Source organism: Cherax quadricarinatus, chromosome 3 (genome assembly GCF_038502225.1).
Source record: "Cherax quadricarinatus isolate ZL_2023a chromosome 3, ASM3850222v1, whole genome shotgun sequence".
NCBI classification, from domain to species: Eukaryota; Metazoa; Arthropoda; class Malacostraca; order Decapoda; family Parastacidae; genus Cherax; species Cherax quadricarinatus.
Window position 1 is genome coordinate 61303890 of NC_091294.1, and position 22383 is coordinate 61326272.

Genomic DNA, 22383 nt, shown 5'->3' on the forward strand with positions numbered 1-22383 from the left:
CTCGTTAATTCAGAGATAAGAGCTTGACACAAGTAATGACAAATTAATTGCCTTTATTATTATCTGGAATACCTGAATTTGCATAATATATTAAATAATTAAAAGTCCCCCGTTTTCATTGTGTCGATTTAAATGATCTTAGGGAACACTTATCTAATCTTGACTGGGGATATCTGTCCAACTATTCTGTTCAAAATGATACATAAACGATATAATCTGCGAAAATATATTTTTCCAACAATGTGAAACATGCTCAAAGCTTTTATATTCCCAAGAGAGAAATTAGGTCAAAAGAGAGCTTATAAATTTCTATTTAATTTATAAGCACATCAAAGAGGGGACGTTAGCCTTATTGACCAATAAGTTCATTTTAAAAGAAAGGTAATGAAACAGATTAGGATATCCAAAACAAATCCAAGAGTGTTCCTACAAGTGTATAGAATGTTTTAGCTGGGTTTAGGGTACTCTGGTAACTTGCAGGGTAACTGTGAGGAAGGTTGAAGTATATTGCCATAGACTAGTTTCTTCTTTACTGGAGAAATGTAGGTTCACAGCGGCACTGTGAGTTGATCTGAAGCCATTCCGGGAGGAAAGTTGCTGACAGCAGGGCCGACGGTCAAGGAGTGAGAGAGAGGCATGGCAGTATGGGCCTACCTCGATGCCTGACCTCTGGAAGGAACTTTGGTAACTAGGCCGACAACAACTCGCTGTAGTAGAGAATAAGCATGTAGGCTTACTGTGGCAGGGCAGAAAAAATAAATTTGCCCATGGGACTGGCTTGGGCATACCCCTAAATACACGATAAATGATTCTATCAGGCCTCAAAAACTCTCCCACATTCGCGTGAAAGAGAAAATAGCGTGCTCGTCAGCGTAGTGGAGGATGGAGCCATGGGACGTCAGCAATGGAACATAGTTCCTCTTATAAACAGGTTGTTCACAGGGCTGCACCAGCTATGAGGCTGATCTACACATCAAGGGACATTGAACCATCTACACATCCGTAAACAATGACTGGTAGTAGCACTTCTTAGGGTGTGACAGGTGACATAATAGGGCGGCACTGTCCTGGCCTATGATACAGACCATATAAAACACGCTGCATGCAACATACTTGGATTTGCATTACAAGTAAGGGAAATATTATAACAATACTATGGGAAGCCTTAGAAAAACATAATTTAGATATATATATACATGGCGTAGCCCACCCCACTATTTAGACTAACTATACAGTGTATGAGCAATGATGCCCATTCCAGCAAGAAGACAGTTAGTGTAGTCAACATAGGGGTCAGACAAGTCAATAGCTGTGTCAATGTCACAGAAATGTACTGCTGTCCTGCGTCTCAGTCCATAAGGATGTGGCTAGACAGAACTGACATTGGTCGTAGTAGCAGAGGGAAGAGAATTACACAGGTTTTCGCAAGCATCAGTCTCGTTGTGGCAATGCAATACTCATTCCTCCAGCTTAGCCTCGGCTTCCACATTGTCAATGTACTTCATGTGGTCAAGGTGCACTTCCTTGGTCGTTCTTGTGGCAATTTCCCTCACCTCGAACTTGTTGCCATGGAGCTGTCTGAGGACACTGTAACTACCAACAAATTAGGGAACTCGCTTATGCATACCAGGGGTTTGCGTTGGATTCTGTAACATTATTTCGCAACCTAATACTACAACCTTACTCTCCTAAGCGTTACAGTTAGATATAAACTTATTTGTCCCTATCTGTTGTTCGAAGAGTTTAGAGTAATCTGTACATTTGGAATGACCTAGTCCCAAGTAATACAGCTCAGACTGATTTTTGCGATTCATATGTTCAGCAAGGTCGTTACTCGCAGGATGGCATGGAGCTACGGGCGCTTGGCAAATGTCAAATCTAGAGTGAATACCCTGCACTGCGGCATTTATGAACCCCGACCCATTATCTGACCAAAGGACACGTGGGCACGTATGATGGAGAACGTGTTCTCGGAAAGCATTTACAACAGTCTAGGCAGTTTTATCAGGGATGGGTGCAAGCTCACAGTACCGTGTCATGTTCTCCACCATTATTACCCTTCTCCAAGGTCGATACGTTCGTCAACAGGTCGACAGAAATTCTCTCCCAGGGCTCCTTTGTAATGGGGTACTTGAAAATGGGATTAGTACCAGTGACGGTTCCTTTGTGATGAAGGGAGACAGCACACTTATGCTTTGCAACATCTGCTGCCATCTTAGGCAAGAAGTATTTCATTCTTACCTGTGTGACACTATGAATCAGCTTCAGAGTTGCTGTTAATAGGGATTCGGGTATCAGCAACTGATGTATGTTTCTGCCAGGATCTGTCAGCTTTGCCACACGGTACAGCACACCTTGGGTGACAACTAATTCCCTCAGTGGTACAGGTGACTTTGGGGGGGGATGAGAAGAGGCAGAAATGCAGATTTGTTTTCTAATTATCCTATTTAATGAAATTGTTACTGTGCTACACACTAATTATTATGAAGTCTCCCTTGAAAATTAAAGAGATAAAAATAATTATTGCCTGTTTTATGGGATATTTTTCAAAATGCTTTTTTGCAAAACTGGTTAATAGACAATGTTCTAGTTGACTTTACATGAAAGATAAAGGACACAATAGTTGCATAGTAATGAGGTTTTATCATTGTGTCAATATCTCTTCTTTTAAAAATTGATGATTTAGTTTTTTTAATTTTTAATGATTTTTTGGGGAAAAAAATCGATAAAAATGTTTACGTAAAGGCTTTTGCAATTTCCATTTGCTACTGTGTAAAACTATCATACCTAAATAACGTGTGCAAAAATTATGACATTCTATAAACTATTTTTTGAAAAACGTATACTGAAAGGTGAATAACTTATTCCTAATTAAAGGAGAAATTATATTACTAATAAAACTCTATGGACATCGTGCGCCGCAAGTCGAGGGAGAATATATCCTTACTCTTACTCCATATTATGAACACTAATATGGAGTGGTCAGACAAGATGCCATGTTGAGTATTTGCAAAGAAACAATCATAAAAGCCGTAATTTTCGGAGTTAAAAAAAACACGACATGGCATCATGTCCTCTTTGATGACAGAAAGAACAAAAAAATTACATTTTTTGAGAAAGAAACTTAGAAATATGGTAAAAATAAGCTGATTGCATCAACATGTTTGCAGATTTATGCACTACTTGGTCAGGAATCGATGGACTGACGGAGAGCCGTTGGGCTCTCTCTGGATCCTCAACACATAACGAGTTGTTTGCAATGACATTTGGTTACCTGGAGGATAGCAGATTTCTGGGTTATAGTCGTTGAAAGTGAGAGACCATTGAGCATGCTTTCCCGAGAGATTTTTAGTTGCAGATAGAAACAATTAGGGCAAGTGGTCTGTGTAAATCTTGATAGCGTACTGATAAATAATGTCTCGGAAATGGCGTTAAATGTTAGCCGTTACTTACCATTGGACTCTTACAACAAGACTGGCACCCATTATCATGGTTAACTCTTTGGTGAAATCAGAAAATCTAAAAACAAGAGCTGACAAAGGCTCTTTCCTGGTTGAGAAGTCAGTTCAAAGGTGTAGCTATGGTGGAAAATCCATCTTTGAAAGTGCGGTATTATCTTGCTAGGAAGAAGCAAACAACGTCTGACGTAGTAGGTCTAGGGAAATTCTGAACAGCCGAGACTTTCGACTCGTCTGTCTTTATGCCGTTCTGAGTTGCTACATGGCCCAGAAACTTGATTTCTTTCTTGAGGAACTGACATGTTGAGAGCTTTACTTTGAGATTAGCCTCAGCAAATTTTTACAGTACGCGTTCAAGTTTCACGAGATGTGCAAGCACATCTTGAGACATAACAATGAGATCATCAAGGCAGACAATTGGAGTGTCACGTAGGAGAAAATGGAAAACCGTCGCCATCAAGGGTACTTCACCTTAATCCAAAAGACATAATTTTAAACTAGTCATCGAAAGAAATCAGCCGAAAACCTTGGAGAAGGCTAAGAGCCGAAAAAACTTTATCACCAATGTTCTGCAACAATCCATTCAGAACTAGCAATGGGAAAGAATTTGGAATCGTAAATTCATTGAGTTTCCTGTAGTCAATTACAGGGTGCTATGTTCCGTCTTTCTTGAAAACAAGCATGAGCTGAGCATTCCACGGAGAAGCGGACTTCCCGATAACTCCCTCGTGGAGTATATTAGTAATGAGTTCTTTAGAGAAAACTTTGCTCATGCGGTGAGAAATAAGTGGGGTCAAACCCATGGGCTTACCGTCTAGTGCTATCGCAGAATAAACATTATTGGGAGCTTTGAGAAGTGTTGGAACTTCTTCAGGGTAGTCTGTAGTCTGATGACGGAAGATTCAGTAAAAGACTCGCCTGGGAGGACTGCACCTGCAAACTTGTCTGCTGGTACTTCGCCTTCCACTCTCACTGGGAGAGTGAATCTGATGAAGCAGACCAGTGAGGTGTTCTTCCTCAGGGTAAAGTCTCTACTGTGAATATTAACAAGAATTTGCAGCTTACCAAGTCGTACACTGTGCAACGATGGTTCATGAGAGAGACCCTTGACTGCACATATCGCTGTCGACTAGCAAGTAGCCTTCTTCGAAAACCATGCTCAAGTACACCATTACTGGAGTGAGTGAGCTAGCTGTTAAATTTATGTCATCCTTTGTACAGGCTGTAACTTTGCTCACTGAAGTCATAATACGAGTCAGACAGTCGCCTGCTATCAGGGATACTGCGGCTTGACTACCATCATCCTCTCAATCAGAGTTGGAGTTAGAGCATAGGTTAGACTGAGCGTGCCCAGGCTGTTTGCTACTCACAACTCTTCTCTGACGGTCAAGGGGTAAAGTGACACAGGCTTTTGTACGAGGTTGGTCAGGACAAGAGCCCAACCTCTGGGAGAACTGGCTGCTGTGGAAACCTTCTGTCTGTAAGATTTCCAGACACTGGACATACTCAGAGACTGAGTAACACATGGTGGATCCTATGCACATGCCTCAAAAGAGCACATTCACCCCATCAAAATTCTCTTTCCAATTAGCAGTCTAAGCAAATCTTGAGTTCTGCCTGGTCTTGAGATTAATGAGGAAATCATCGGGAATATCAATGTTATCAACCACCAGGAATTTTGCCAATAATTTCTAACCCTGAAACTCAAACTTAAGTGTCATTCTTCCTGAAACACCACTCAGCGTTTGAATTTCTGACGCCTTGGTCAACATGGTTGTATGCAGATAAATGTTATGGAGAAAGTTGAATGAGCGATGTTTATGATGGAAACTGTTTCAAAGAGCCTGACAGGTTTATCACGTACAGTGGACTCAACTAGGGGTCTACTGGGTGTGAAGGTTCACGCAGCCCTTTCAGACCCTCAAGGCTGGTTCCTCCTATGGAAATAAAAATGGAAAAATCAATAATAAGGTAAACAGTTTTATTAATTTAGTAAAGAATATAAAACATTTAAACATGAAATTAATCCTACCTTAAGCAAAAATTAAATATATATATATATATAATCAGTGATTCAAAGCTAATGCGTACACAATGACGTTTTGGAGAATGGTGCCGTGCCGATGTTCAGGGCACGTACCTCTGAATTGTGGTATGGAACGCCAAGCCGTTGTTGATGATTGGGGGGGAATTCACAGGTGGACGTGCCTATTGAAACAGAAGACAGTGTCCCCAACACGAGTAGAGATTCTGAAGAACAGAGGTTAACTGTGATCCTCTGACCTTCACAACACTTAAGAACATAAGAAGAACGAACACTGCAACAGGCCTACTGACCCAAGCGGAGCAGGTCCATGTTTCCCCCCCAGATTAGACCAATGACCCACACCCCGGATTATCCCAATGACCCACCCAGCCTGGTCATCTCCACTCAAGGATGGAGCACTGCACCAGGCCCATCAGCACAAGCTAGTCAGGTCCAACTAACACCCACCCACACCCACTCATGTATTTATCTAACCTATTTTTAAAACTACACAACGTTTTAGCCTCAATAACTGTACTCGGGAGTTTGTTCCACTCACCCACAACTCTATTACCAAACCAGTGCTTTCCTATATCCTTCCTGAATCTGAATTTTTCCAACTTGAAACCATTGTTGCGAGTCCTGTCATGGCTGGAAATTTTCAGCACGCTATTTACATCCCCTTTATTTATTCATGTTTTCCATTTATACACCTCGATCATATCCCCCCTAATTCTACGCCTTTCGAGAGAGTGCAGATTCAAGGCCCTTAGTCTATCCTCATAGGGAAGATTTCTGATACATGGGATCATCTTCGTCATCCTCCTTTGTACGTTTTCCAGAGCATTTATATCAATTCTGTAATACGGTGACTAGAACTGAGCAGCATAGTCTAAATGAGGCCTAACCAAGGATATGTTGAGTTGAAGAGCAACCTGAGGACTTCTATTATTTATACTTCTAGATATGAAGCCAAGAATTCTGTTAGCTTTATTGCGAACACTAATGCACTGTTGTCTTGGTTTTAGGTTACTGCTAACCAGAACTCCTAAATCCTTTTCACAATCAGTAGTATTAAGATCTACATTATTTAGTTTATATGTGGCATGGTTATTTAACTGTCCAACATTTAGAACTTTGCATTTGTCAATATTAAACTGCATCTGCCACTTCTCCGACAATTGCGTCAGTCTATTCAAATCATCCTGGAGTGCTTATGTCGCTATTTATTCCCTCATCTATGTCGTTTATGTAAATTGTGAACAACAACGGGCCCAACACTGACCCCTGAGGAACACCGCTTGTGACGTGCCCCCATTCTGATTTCTCCCCATTTATATAAACTCTCTGCTGTCCATTTGTCAGCCATGCCTCTACCAAGGAAAAAATTTCTCCTTCTATTCCGTGTGCCCTAAGTTTTCTCAATAGCCTCTGGTGTGGAACTCTATCGAAAGCCTTACTGAAGTCCAAATACACAATATCATATTCATTACCATGATCTACCTCCTCAAACACCTTAGTGAAAAAAGTTAGTAAATTCGTAAGACAGGAACGCCCCTTTGTAAAACAGTGTTGAGATTCATTAATCAATCTGTGCCTGTCAAGATGGCTACGAATTGCTTCGGCAATTATTGATTCCATAAATTTTCCCACTATGTAGGTAAGGCTTATTGGTCTATAGTTCGAAGCCAAGGACCTGTCACCTGCCTTGTAAATAGGTATTACATTTGCCATTTTCCACTTATCAGGCACTATGCCAGTTTGTAGTGACATGTCAAAAGATTAGCCAAAGGTATGCTAAGTTCCTCTTTACATTCCTTTAACACCCTTGCAAACAGTTCATCAGGACCTGGGGATTTGTTAGGTTTTAGTTTCTCTATTTGTCTGAGGACCATGTCACTAGTTACCGCAATCGTACTTAGTTTATTATTATCCTGTTCTACATAATCTATTATTTCAGGAATATTGCTAGTATTTTCCTGGGTGAAAACTGAGAGGAAGTAGGTATTTAGAATTTTACACATATTCTTATCACTGTCAGTGATCTGACCAGAGTTACTCTTAAGTGGGCCAATCTTGTCCCTAATCTTACTTCTGTATACCTGAAAGAACCCTTTTGGGTTAGTCTTTGAATCCCTTGCGACCTTTGCTTCATAATCCCTTTTTGCTTTTCTTATTCCTTTTTTTATTTCTCTCTTTGAATATATTGATTTCTTAACTGCCCATCCCCTCTTTTGATACGCCTATATATGCCTCTCTTTTGACCAATGAGATGTTTTAATCTATTGTTCATCCATTTGGGATCATTTTTGTTAGATCTAATTTCCCTACTCCGAACAAAAGTTGTCTGGGCAGCTAGTACTATGCTCTGAAAAACGTCATATTGGCAACCAAGATCACCTACCTGTCCCATAGCCAGGACATCCCAATTTAGCCAACCCAAGTAATTTTTCAGTCCCATGAGGTCGGGCAAGCGAAAATCTGGGAGAGAGATTTGACTGCAGTTATCTGGGTAATTCCATGATATATTGAAACTAAGTGATTTGTGATCACTTTCCCCAAGCTCACCATTAACCTCAAGATTATTAATTAGTGAATCTTTGTTGGCAAGAGCCAAGTCAAGCAGATTGTTTACTCTAGTTGGTTCTGTCACAACCTGTTCTAAAAAGCAATCCTGAACCGTATCAAGAAAGTCACTAGTCTCAAGATTTCCTGTCATATTGTTCCAAACAGTTTGTCTAAAGTTAAAATCTCCCATTATCACAACATTTCCATATCTAGATGCCTTATGAATTTCGTCCCATAACAGCTTACTGCACTCCCTACCAAGGTTTGGGGGCCTATAAATCACACCCACAATTAATTTGTCACGTCCCTCGGGAAACTGTAGCCAAACAGATTCTGTGTTCGATGTTTCTAATCTTATATCATGTCTAAGACAACAATTTAAATTACCTCTGACATACATCGCTACTCCACCACCCCTTCCTGTTGACCTTATCAGTGTGGAATAATTTATAATCCTGTATGTTGCATTCAGAAGGCATTTCTCTATCTTTCCGGCTGAACCAGGTCTCCGTTATATCAATAATATCTATATTACCTGCACTTGCAAGCATTCTTAGCTCATCTATCATATTTATTAGACTCCTACTGTTTGTATAGTAAACCTTAAGGGAGCTAGTCACTCGTTGCTCTCTACTATCTCTCTTTGTTGAGCAATTGCTTTGCCTTTACTATTAACTCTATTTTGAATATTGCCTTTTAAACATATCCCTGGGGTATTCTGGTAATATCTACTATTTTCAACCCATGTTGTGCAGCCTGATTGTTTCCCACAAACACCCATACCTCTAATGAGTCTTGTGGGTGCTTTGGGGTCTCCTACAGGTCAATGGTGAGAAAAAAGTGGGAAACATAGGGAATGATGCAGTACTTCTGTGGAAACAAGAGGTATGAGGGAACACGGCTAAAGCTTTTTGCCCGGCAAGCTGTTGTTTGAACAGGTACCCTTGTGCTCGAACACGCTGGCTGACTGCGGCTTGGGCTCACAAATGAACGAAGAAACGACACTTAGTATGTGGTAGGGAGAACTATAAAATAATGTAGGAAGAACGTAACTGAGGAAAATTTCTGGACGAAACGGAACTAGAACACAAAAGCAGGGTACACCGATTACTGTGTACAGTTAAGTTATAGAACTTAATGGAAACTGATAGAACTTAATGGAATGTGCTCACTATAATTATAAAGTAAATCAAATTTAATACGCAAACAAGGTAAGTCACTGCACTGATGGAGAATCTTGGAGAATAGTTGATAATAGAACACTCAGGGCACTCGTGATGAGTGCGGCCTGGTTTAGGGTAAGCCAGACTACGGTCCCAAATAGATAAGCCATCGCTGAGAAACGTCGTGAAGAACACAACTGGGTCAACGAAACGTGCTGAATGCAGGCTGGACACAGCACAGAATGGAGTGGGAATGCGGCTTGCGGCAACTCACTCACGCTGGGTAGTACACACGGAATGGTGGAAATCTCGCCTGGCCCAACACACCAAAACGACCTCACCTCGTCTTCTGGAGCATGAAGAAGCATAGAGACGCTTTATTAGCGCTGAGAGACGCTGGAGAAGAGCTTAGAGGCAATGAAGGACTGCGTTAGAAACGCACACGTGACTAGAGGCGTCAGAGTGCAGCCGCGACGACAATGTCCAAATTTCAAGGGAAAATTAAGGACAAGATGCTGCTTAAGCTGTTGATAAGATGATGCGAGTAGTGTAAAACACTGTAAGAAAGCGGATGTTATGGATGCAGCTGGATGAATGAAGATGCTCCCCTAACCTCGTAGGATAAGGCTCCACTCTCTGGAAAATCCGCTGCCACCACTGTTTTAGCTGGGTTTACGGTAGTCTGGTAACTTGCCGGGGAGCTGGGAGATAGGACGAAGTATACTGCAATAGACTAGCTGCTTCTTTATTGGTGAAATGGGGGTTTACAGCGGGCAGTGTGAGGTTAGAAGAAACCAGTCCAGGAGGAAAAATGCTGATAGCAAGGCCGATGGGCAAGGAGTGAGAGAGAGGCATGGCAGCATGGGACTACCTCAGTGCCTGACCTCTGGAGGGAACTTGAGTAACTACTCCTAAAATAACTCGATCTAGTGGGGAATAAGAGAACTAGACATGTAGGCTTACTGTCTACAAGAACAAAGATCAGGAAAAAAATAGGACCACTGAAAACTAGAACTGGGCAGCGTGGATGGAAAAATAGACACAGTAGACTTACAAGGTTGAGATTTCACCTCTGTTATGGCCTCACATACGACCAGTCCCTCTGAGTGTGGCAGTGAAGTGAAGATTTGGTCAGGTCGCTTGTCCAGTAAAATTTTATTCAGCGACTTGTCAGGCATATCTTAAATTCCTCACAAATTCTATTTATTATAAGTGAATCTAATTTATTTAGCCCTGAACTAATATTCATGTTAATTAAAATCAGTACTATTTTCTATGAAACTTTATTTAATTATATTTCTTTTAACCATAAACCAGCTTGATACAACTTTCTCGGCCTTTGGAAAATAAAATATTTTACTAAAATCTGTCACATGAATTAACAGAGCATTAGATTCATGTCCAGTTCTTACGCTATATTTATGTTGTTGTAAGCTTAGTTCAAGTCTTTTTTGTTTTAATTTATACTACTTATACTCGGTATTAGGCTCTGTCCTATATATTTTTTTTAGCTTAATGATAATGATAAGCTTTTTCATTAAATATTGGCAGTGTTGAGGCAGATGGTGCAAGTGTATGAAACAGGTGGTAGGTTGCTAAAAGCAATTAAGAGATTTCACGAGGATATTGAAGATTAGATTAGTGTATGTAAGAAAGAAGGAGATTTCCCAGTAAAAGTAAGCCTTAGACAGGGATCTGTGATGTCACCATGGCCGTTCAATATATTTATAGATGGGGTTATAGAGAAGTGAATGCTCAGGTGTTGGCAAGAGATATGGGATTAAAAGATAAATAGAATCTAATGCAAGTTGGGAGTTGTCAGAGTTAATTTGACACTGTGCATTTGGGAGATTCTGAAGAGAAGTTGCAGAGGTTGGCGGATGAGTTTGGTAGAGTATGTAAAAGAAGGAAATTAAAAGTGAGCATAGGAAAGAGGAAAGTGATGAGGATAACAAAAATTTGTTAGGTAATGAAAGATTGGATATCAGATTGGAGGCTGGGAATATGGAAGAAGTTAATGCATTCAGATATTTGTGAGTGGACTTCTCAGCAGATTGGTCAATGAAAGATGAAGTGAACCATAGAATTGACAAGGAGAAAAAGGTGTGTGGTGCAGTGAGGAATCTGTGGAGACAAAGACCGTTATCCATGAACGCAAAGAGGGGAATGTATGAGAGTACAGTTATACAAATGTGCTGATATGGGTGTGAAGCATGGATGGTGAATGTTGCAACAAGGGAAAGACTAGTGGCAGTGGAAGGGTCATGTCTGAGGGAAATGTGTGGTGTGAATATAATGGAAAGAATCCATAGTTTGGAAATTATTAGGAGGCGTGGGGTTACTATAAGCATTATTCAGAGGGATGAGAAAGGAATGTTAAAGTGCTTCGGACGTTTAGAAAAGATGAAACGAAACAGACTTGTAGATCATACCAATCTCTAAGGGAAGAAATGCAGGGTTAGGAATCGACCTAGGAAACATGCGAGACACTTGGACTCGTGTGAGCGTGTTAGTACAAAAGAGTGGAGACAAATGATTTTTATGACTCGACGTGCTGAAGGGATTCAGGGAAACCGGCAAGCCGGACCTAAGTCCTGGAGCTGGGAAGTTTAATCAGCCTTCATAGAGATCAGTGTTTGTGTATATTTCGCCTGCTCTTGCGAATTCCTTGCATTGTTAATATCTCTAGGAAGGCTGATGCATGCAGGGGATGAGATGAAAAGCTGTAAGCCTTCTCCCTGAAAGCTGGCTGCCTTGGATCAAACGTGTAGCGCTAGCTACACACCAAGGTATTGTCCAGTGTGGGTAGATTGGTAAAGCACTGCGTACCTTGTCCCAAGGTTCCTAGGTTCGAGTCTCCTTCAGCCAGAGATCAGTGATTGTGTATATTTCGCCTGCTCTTGCGAATTCCTTGCATATATATATATATATATATATATACAGTGGAACCTCAAAAATCGAACTGCTCCCAACTCAACCAATTATGTAAGTGTATTTTTCTAAGTGCTTTTATAAGTGTATTTTTGAGGGTCTGAAATGGAATAATCTAATTTACATTTTTCCTGATGGGAATAAATTCGTTCGGTAGCGACACTTGAACAGCCTTCTGGACCGAAGAAAGTTCTATATTTGAGGTTCCACTGTATATGCAAAACAATCGCAGACAGGTGATCCTGACAATGCAAGACAAGCCAAAAGGGGGGGTGGTGGCGGAAATATTTAGCCCAAGTACTTTCACACTTCTCAGTGCATCATCAGGAGCTGTACAAAGTTGCAAAGGCAAAAACAGGAGAAGTAGAAAAAAATTTCAGAGTAGTAGTAGCGTGGAGCCACTCTGAAAACTTACCCTACTTCTCTTGTTGTTGAGTTTGCAACATTGCATAGCACCTGATGACGCACTCAGAAGTGTGAGAGTACTTGAGCTAAAGATTTCCACCTTCCCGCGACTTGTGTTGCATTGTTAAGATCGCCTGTTCACGATGTTTTGCTTCGGAGGAGCTGGAAGAGATTCATGTTTAATACATTGTACCAATAAATTCATGTTTGTGTTGTCTGTCAATGTATTCTATCTATTAATAAACTTAGCATGTAATATAAAATATAGGGGTGGTAGGAGAAGAAGATATTCAAACAGCTTCGGGGAGAACCATGAATTTTCCCTGTGGTAAGTTTATTGTATTCACTGAGGATGACAGTCCCCAGCAAAGTTCTGGAGGTGGTCCCTTCCTATATATATATATATATATATATATATATATATATATATATATATATATATATATATATATATATATATATATATATATGTTACAAAAAACGCGATTCTAAAAGCTTAGAGATCTCCAGTGAATACTAGAAAGGACTGCCCTTCTAGCATCCAGCCTGTTACTGGGTTTTCATAACAAGTAGTCAGTATCCTTGTCCAATTATCCATAAGAATTCAGTATTATTCAATAGTGCTTCAGGATTACAACTGGTAGGCTACTAACTAGAGAAATTAAAATTTAATAAATTTATTAAGTCTAGAGGTATATTATCAAATTAAATTAATCACAACAATGAAAATAAAATCAATCTCTCGAGTTCAATATTATTGTGCTGAAAGCACATATCACATTTATAATTCTTAAGTACCGTCTGGTACATTAACATTTAATAAGATATTACAAATATGTACAAGTAAGTTTGTGTATGTGTGTAAGTGCTCTAAGTAGTTCACTATGTCTCAAGACTCGACTAGACTTAAACAAGTGACTGACAAAGTCCTCAAATAAACTAACTTCTTGACCGACTGGCAACCAGAACAGTCTGCTTGAACAATGAAAAGAATGCTAAGCCCAATAGCCATATAACAAGCGACTGCGACACAATCAGGATCAAGGAGATAATATAACGACACTAAGTAGGGACCATCAGCAGATCCTCCACAAAAGTTGCAAAACTCCCATACTACTGAATCTAAGTTCAGCATAGGAAAAACCCGACTGTGACAATACACAGAAACCAGTACAAAATTAGGCCAGAAGCTATAGCTAAGGACCTGAGATGTTCAGAGTGTCTAAGCGACACACAACCTCAGTACAACGTCGAAAATCACTAAATCTATACAATGTTCTGTGAACAGAGTTCTACAGAACTAACAAGAATAATGAGACAGACAATCTGTCCAACCACCAAGCGAGTCTAGAGCAGACTGAATACTTCAAGCGAGGTGAGGACACCCCCCCTCGATCACGTGATAGCTCCGTGGGCAGCACAGCTCAGAAGCCGGCAGTATAACGAGCGACAAGCGATAATTACAGTAGTTTGACAATCAAGACTTGAACTGAGCACATATGTTACATCCTAACAACATAAGTCAAATAACAATATAACAGTCAAATAATAATATAAAGTCATACATTTACGATTTAGCTATTATCGCAAATATAAGCAATATAAAATTATATGGAAAGATAATATACATTATATATATATACATAATAATCATTGTAACCCATTCAGGGGTTGCAACGCCCCCCCCCCCCCCAACATGACAGAGGGTCGCTCTAGGAGTTGCATTAATGTCTTTCACATTATTACTGATTACTCAGGTTACATTACTAACAATATAATATAAAAATTAATCAGTCTCTCTTGTGCCAAGCACTTCTATAATTTCACAGCGTCCGTCACTAGGATATGCCCCTAGTACTAGGGCAGTACACAGTATCGTATCTCTGCATACTCGAGGTTACGTACATCAGTGTAGAGACAGGATAGCGTAGATGAGCTGGGCACGATATGGCTCGATCATAATAGAGGAGACTGCATTCCACTCTTAAGTAGTGGTTGTGGAATGCGAGGCAGTATGAACATCTGAGTATAAAACAGCTTAAGGTGTGTAGTGAAGGGGGGGGGGTCTGCGTCAGGACAGTGTTGCGTCACGCAGTACCATCTCCCACACGACACTACCCACTCAACACTCAGCTTATGTCTCCTTACACACAATACTGTGAATTTATAAATATAATAATTAGACATGACATGAGTATACATAGTTAATATGGGCTGGAGGGATTAAGTTACTTTACTGAATTTGACATAGCAAGTAACAAAAGGTATTTGGGCATAACATTACGTTAATTTAATGTAACTGATAATTATTAAGGACGTGACAGAGCGTCAGCAATTACATTATAATGACCACTTATGTGTTTTATACTAATAGAATAAGGTTGGATTCTGAGGGCCCACCTCATGATCCTAGCATTCTTACTCTTCATGGTGTTTATATAAGTGAGTGGATTGTGGTCTGAAAAAACGTTAATTTTAAATGGGGAAGTGCCCAAATACACGTCAAAATGTTCCAAGGACACCACAAGAGCTAGAGCCTCTTTCTCAATAGTGGCATAATTTTTCTGGTGTCGTTTAAGCTTAGATGAATAGTAACATATAGGATGGAGAATGTCAGTGGATGTTGACTGCTGGAGCAGCACAGCGCCCACTGCATAACCACTCGCATCTATATGTAAAAAGAAGGGAAGATTGAAATTAGGACTCTTCAACACAGGAGCAGAGGATAGCAAGCGCTTCAACCGTTTGAACGAGTCTGAACAATCTCTAGTCCAGGTGAACTGAACTTTGCTACTAGTAAGCTCAGTGAGAGGAGCTGCAATCTGAGAAAAGTTTGGACAGAACCTGCGATAATATCCTGCCATACCCAGGAATCTCTGTACTCCTTTCCTATCCTGTGGCACTGGAAATTCAGAAATTGCACGAACCTTAGCCTCAATAGGAGCAACCTCACCTTGGCCGATACAAAAGCCTAGATAGGTAATCTTGGCTTGACCAAAACTACATTTGGCTAAGTTAACAGTGAAGTTGTAGTGCGCCAGTCTCTCAAACAATGCTCTGAGACGCGTCAAGTGCTGTTCCCACTCGTCACTGTACACCACTAAGTCGTCAAGGTAGGCTTCTATTCCTTCTAAGTTGTGGGTCAACTCGTTCATTATACGTTGGAATGAAGAAGCCGCGTTACATAGGCCGAAGGGGGTGACGAGGTAGTTAAACAATCCATCTTGAACAGTAAAAGCAGATATTTCTTGAGCACGTTCAGTAAGCGGGACTTGATAATAGCCTCGTAAGAGATCTAAACGGCTGACATACTGGGCTCCTGACACACGGTCAATAAGGTCGTCAATACGAGGTAGAGGATAACCATCAGGCAAGGTGACAGAGTTCACTTTCCTGTAATCAGTGCACATCCTGAAACTACCGTCAGGTTTAGGCACTAAAATACAGGGAGATGCCCATGGACTTTTACTGCGCTCAATAAGTCCGTGAGATAACAGAAAATCAACCTCTTCTCTCAATGCTTTATGCTTCGTTGGACTCATTCTATATGGTGATTGCTTAATGGGTGATGCTCCCTGTACATCAACGTCATGTACACCCAGAGTACAACGTTTAGGAACATCACCGAACAATTCAGGGAAATGCAAAATCATGTTTTTAATATCACCAGCTTTATCACTCCCAAGGTTACTAAGAAAATCGTCTAGTGATTGTAGAGTCACTGAATTTTCTAAACGAACCTCTATACCTCTAGAGATGTCAGGTAGACTGACGTTTTCTTCCTCTGTTCTAGGAAGAATAAAAGTAGTAGGTAGAGGACTAGCATAGTATGCCTTGAGCTGGTTAACATGGTACACATGATTAGATTTCTTTTTCCCAGGCGTACGTACCAAATAATTTACGTCGCTAAGCTTTTTCACTACTTCCAGGGGACCATCATACCTGGCTTGTAGAGCATGACCTGGTACTAATTTGGGAGCCATCACCTTATTTCCTGCTTTAAAAGAACGAGAGACAGCACGCTTGTCATAATGTTGCTTCATTCTAGCTTGGGCTGAAACTAGGTTTTTCGAAGCTAGCTCTCTAGCGGCTGTCAAATGTTGCTGCATTAATGAAGGTGAAGTACTCAATGATGGATTTGATTTTCCTGTCCACACGTCTTTCAACACTGCAAGAGGACCACGCACTTGGTGTCCGAATATTAATTCAAATGGACTAAATCCGAGACTTTCTTGCTCACTTTCTCTCATAGCGAACAAAAGAAAAGGTATACCTTCATCCCAGTCTCTAGAAAAATGTTCACAATAAGCTCTCATCATGGACTTCAGTGTCTGATGAAATCTCTCTACAGCCCCTTGTGACTGTGGATGATAACTGGTTGAAAGTACAGACTTTATTCCTAGGTGGGATAATGCTTCTCGAAAGATCTTAGAAGTGAAATTAGATCCCTGATCTGATTGTATCTCTCGTGGCAATCCAACCTGGGAGAAAAATTTCATCAGCGCTCTCACAATAGCACGAGCATTAATTTTTCTCATAGGAATAGCTTCGGGATAGCGTGTTGCAGCGTCCATAATAGTAAATAAGTATTGGTTTCCTAGTTTGGTTCTAGGCAAAGGACCAACACAATCAATAATAAGACGTGAGAATGGTTCACCATGCACGGTGATAGGAATGAGAGGCGCAGGTGGAGGTGTGTGCGCTGGCTTGCCTGTCACTTGACACACGTGGCAACGTCGCACATGATCAGCTACTGTTTCGTTCATCTTTGGCCAAGTAAAATGTTTTGCCAGTTTACTGAGTGTCTTCTTGACACCCAAATGTCCTCCTATGGGACTATTGTGAGCAAAATCAATGGCTTGTTCACGAAATGTAACTGGTAACACAACGAGATGCTTGACTGTGGTGGAAACACTATCAGCTGACAACATGCATGTATTTTTCTCCATCAGTACACCGTTACTATAATAGTAACAATTATCGAGATCCTTTGCTTCACTCTCAGTAACTGCTATATCTCTCAGTCTTTCCAGTGACTGATCAACAAACTGATCCTTGATTAAATCATCATGAGTTAGAAATTTAACGTCAGTTGTGTCCTGACTAGGTTGATGACCGGGAGGAGTCAGTGTTAATGATCCTGGGCGCAGAGCATCACTAAACAACATATTCAAGCCCAAATCATTGTCATCCACTAACTCAACAGGAGACAAGGATGGTTGTTGAATCTTTGACATAGCTCTAGTAATTGCGCTGAGAGGAAATAAAATAGGTTTCTCTCTACAAGCTTCAATGGCATAATTATCGTCAGTGTTATTATCAATCACAAGTGGTTCTTTACATATACCAGCATGAAGGATATCGTTCCCTATCAACAAGTCCACTGACCTGATGGGAAATGCACCACTGGATATACCCACTGAAATATAACCAGTATAATAGCTTGTTTCAATATAAACTTTGTGCAGAGGCACTTTTATAACAGCCCCTCCATAGGCTTCTAACAATACATCTATCTTACAATAGGTATCATCAGTTATGGGCAGTACATCTTCTCTTAATAACGTGAGATAACTGCCAGTGTCTCTGAAAGTAATTATCTCAGTTAGATGTAATTCGCCAAATCCTATTCTTCCTCTTGAAAAGTAAGGACTCATCGCTGAACGAATCTTTTCGTCAGATACACTTTCTGACGCTAGTCATCTATCCTGAGTAACATTATCTATAACAGTAGGAGAAGAGGAATTGCTAGGATTTCGGTGCCTTTGTTGCTCGGAAGAGGATACGACTTGAGTGGGGGCGCCAGCCGCACGACTGTATCTCGAATCTCTTTCTAAATTATAGCAATACTCTCTAGCATGTCCTTTTCTGTTACAATATGTACATTTTAATTTCTTTTTCTCGATATCAGATTTCTGTCTAGCCACAGAGACAGATTCAGGATTGTGAGTTTTCCTGGTAAAGGTACGAGAAGTTACAGTAGCAGGTACATCAGGCCGGCAATGAGCAGCTGATTTAGGTTGCCAACTTCTAGGACAATTTTTAGTTACCTTGTTTCTCTGTGTTTTAGTACGTACAAGTTTCTGAGAAATCTCGTAATTGTCTGCTAATGCTGCAGTTTCCAGAATATCTGAGGTAGTATGATCGATCAGATATTCTTGTATGTCAGCAGACATACAGTTGTTAAACTCTTCATGTAGTAACAACTGAACAAGGCTGTCATAGTTGTTACACTTGGCAGACCTACACCACCTCTGAAATGCAACTTTTTTCTCACGAGCAAACTCTACACAAGTTTGATCTTGTCGTTGTAACGTACGAAATGCTCTTTGATAACTTACAGGTAACAAGTTATACGTCTCTAGAATTGTTTGTTTGACAGCGTCATAACTAATGTACTTGGCAAATGGCAAAGCTGCAGTACAGGTTTGAGCTCTTCCCGTCAAAGCAGTATGCAACAATGTTGCCCAGTGCTTACGTGGCCAGTTCATAGCACGTGCCTGGTTCTCAAACACATCAAAATATGTGTCTAAGTCACTTTCAAAAAACTTAGGAACCATTGATGCAGCTTTCTGCACATTAAATGGGTCCTGTGATACATCAGTCTGTTGTCTTCCCAGACGAACATTTTCTCTTTGGAAATCTTCTTCGTTCAATTTCCTCTGTGCCTCTATTTGTGCAGTCTGCAACATAATGAGGCGTTCAAACCTCTCAAACTGTTCCTGAGAGATAGGACCAGTAGGTAATGGAGGAGTAGGGAAATTAACATGTCTTTCTGGACTGTCCTTAGGTCGGACACTTGGTCCAGCCGTCTCTAGAGAGTCTAGATCTGGTCTAGGATAAGTAGATACAGGTGTATCATACACTGTACTAGTATTAGGCTGTGTCATACTAACAGCTATACTCTGTACTATAGTGTCAGTGAAGGAAGGAGCGAGCGAGAACTGATCTACACTAGGCTCAGACACTAGGCTCACTTCTGCTCTAGTTGCTCTTTCTTCAACTTCAAATAGAGTCATACTTCCTAATTGTGACACTAGGCTTTCTAAATCTGAATCATAATCAGACATCTCTGTATGAGCAGGAAACAACATATCTTTAATTAATGCTCTGACAGTTTCTGCGGTGTAATTCCTGTTATACGTCACACCGAGATACTTGGCTACTTGCCAACACGTCTGAAGTTTTAATGTACTTAACTCAGACAAAGTCAGAGTATCACTTTGGCATACATCACGAAAATAATTGTACTACGAGAGAGTGATTATGGGAAACTATAATCCTAATTGGAATTTTAGTGTTGGTTGTCTTAGAGCTAGAACTCATAAACAGTATTTCCATCTCCTTGGATCAAGAGACTCAGTCAGGTACATACTTCCACCTGGTATGTTGTACAAGACTAAACTCAAAGTCTTCAGATTAGGAAAGTACTCAAAGTGTTTGATCATAGATTTACTAGTATGTCAAACTTGACAATTTCTCCAGCACCTTGGATCAAGAGCATCCCGGACAGACCCCCATTTGTTACAAAAAATGCGATTCTAAAAGCTTAGAGATCTCCAGTGAATACTAGAAAGGACTGCCCTTCTAGCATCCAGCCTGTTACTGGGTTTTCGTAACAAGTAGTCAGTATCCTTGTCCAATTATCCATTAAAATTCAGTATTATTCAATAGTGCTTCAGGATTACAACTGGTAGGCTATTAACTAGAGAAATTAAAATTTAATAAATTTATTAAGTCTAGAGGTATATTATCAAATTAAATTAATCACAACAATGAAAATAAAATCAATCTCTCGAGTTCAATATTATTGTGCTGAAAGCACATATCACATTTATAATTCTTAAGTACCATCTGGTACATTAACATTTAATAAGATATTACAAATATGTACAAGTAAGTTTGTGTATGCGTGTAAGTGCTCTAAGTAGTTCACTATGTCTCAAGACTCGACTAGACTTAAACAAGTGACTGACAAAGTCCTCAAATAAACTAACTTCTTGACCGACTGGCAACCAGAACAGTCTGCTTGAACAATGAAAAGAATGCTAAGCCCAATAGCCATATAACAAGCGACTGCGACACAATCAGGATCAAGGAGATAATATAACGACACTAAGTAGGGACCATCAGCAGATCCTCCACAAAAGTTACAAAACTCCCATACTACTGAATCTAAGTTCAGCATAGGAAAAACCCGACTGTGACAATACACAGAAACCAGTACAAAATTAGGTCAGAAGCTATAGCTAAGGACCTGAGATGTTCAGAGTGTCTAAGCGACACACAACCTCAGTACAACGTCGAAAATCACTAAGTCTATACAATGTTCTGTGAACAGAGTTCTACAGAACTAACAAGAATAATGAGACAGACAATCCGTCCAACCACCAAGCGAGTCTAGAGCAGACTGAATACTTCAAGCGAGGTGAGGACACCCCTCCCCTCGATCACGTGATAGCTCCGTGAGCAGCACAGCTCAGAAGCCGGCAGTATAACGAGCGACAAGCGATAATTACAGTAGTTTGACAATCAAGACTTGAACTGAGCACATATGTTACATCCTAACAACATAAGTCAAATAACAATATAACAGTCAAATAATAATATAAAGTCATACATTTACGATTTAGCTATTATCGCAAATATAAGCAATATAAAATTATATGAAAAGATAATATACATTATATATATATACATAATAATCATTGTAACCCATTCAGGGGTTGCAACATATATATATATATATATATATATATATATATATATATATATATATATATATATATATATATATATATATATATATTATTGTGACCACGAACTAGTTGTATTGATCAATAACAACACTGCACTAGCCAAGGACACGAACCCATGCTGCTTTGGCCTGTCTCAAGATGGGCACAAACACATGACGCCCTAATCCACTGGACCATACGGTCCTTAAGAGTAGCACCTCCAGTGGCACTGAGTGTTGTACCACCTCCAGTGGCAATGAGTGTTGTACCACCTCCCGTGGCACTGAGTGCTGTACCACCTCCAGTGGCACTGAGTGTTGTACCACCTCCAGTGGCACTGTGTGTTGTACCACCTCCAGTGGCACTGAGTGTTGTACCACCTCCAGTGGCACTGAGTGTTGTACCACCTCCAGTGACACTGAGTGTTGTACCACCTCCAGTGGCACTGAGTGTTGTACCACCTCCAGTGGCACTGAGTGTTGTACCACCTCCAGTGGCACTGAGTGTTGTACCACCTCCAGTGGCACTGAGTGTTGTACCACCTCCAGTGGCACTGAGTGTTGTACCACCTCCAGTGGCACTGAGTGTTGTACTCGCTACCCAAGGACACACGATGGTGTGGATGACTCTAGGCTAATATCATTCTAGTCCCTGTGTGGTGTACTAGTTCACCAAACAGGGACTAGAATTGCGCTTGTTATAATAACGTTATTTTTTTTACAAAAGTATTAATTTTTACATTAATGTAAATGAAAAATTAAATCTTTAAACGTATAATAGAAAATTTAGGAAAGGACTTGATTTTAAATGAGTTAAATGATCAATTTTACCCATTCTGCACAACATTCATACACACACACACACATACACACACACACGCACACACACATACACACACGCACACACACACACACACACATACACACACACACACACACACACACACACACACACGTACACACACACACACACACACACACGTACACACACACACACACACACACACACACGTACACACACACACACACACACACACACACACACGAACACACACACACACACACACACACACACAACCAGAGGTACGATAAAGC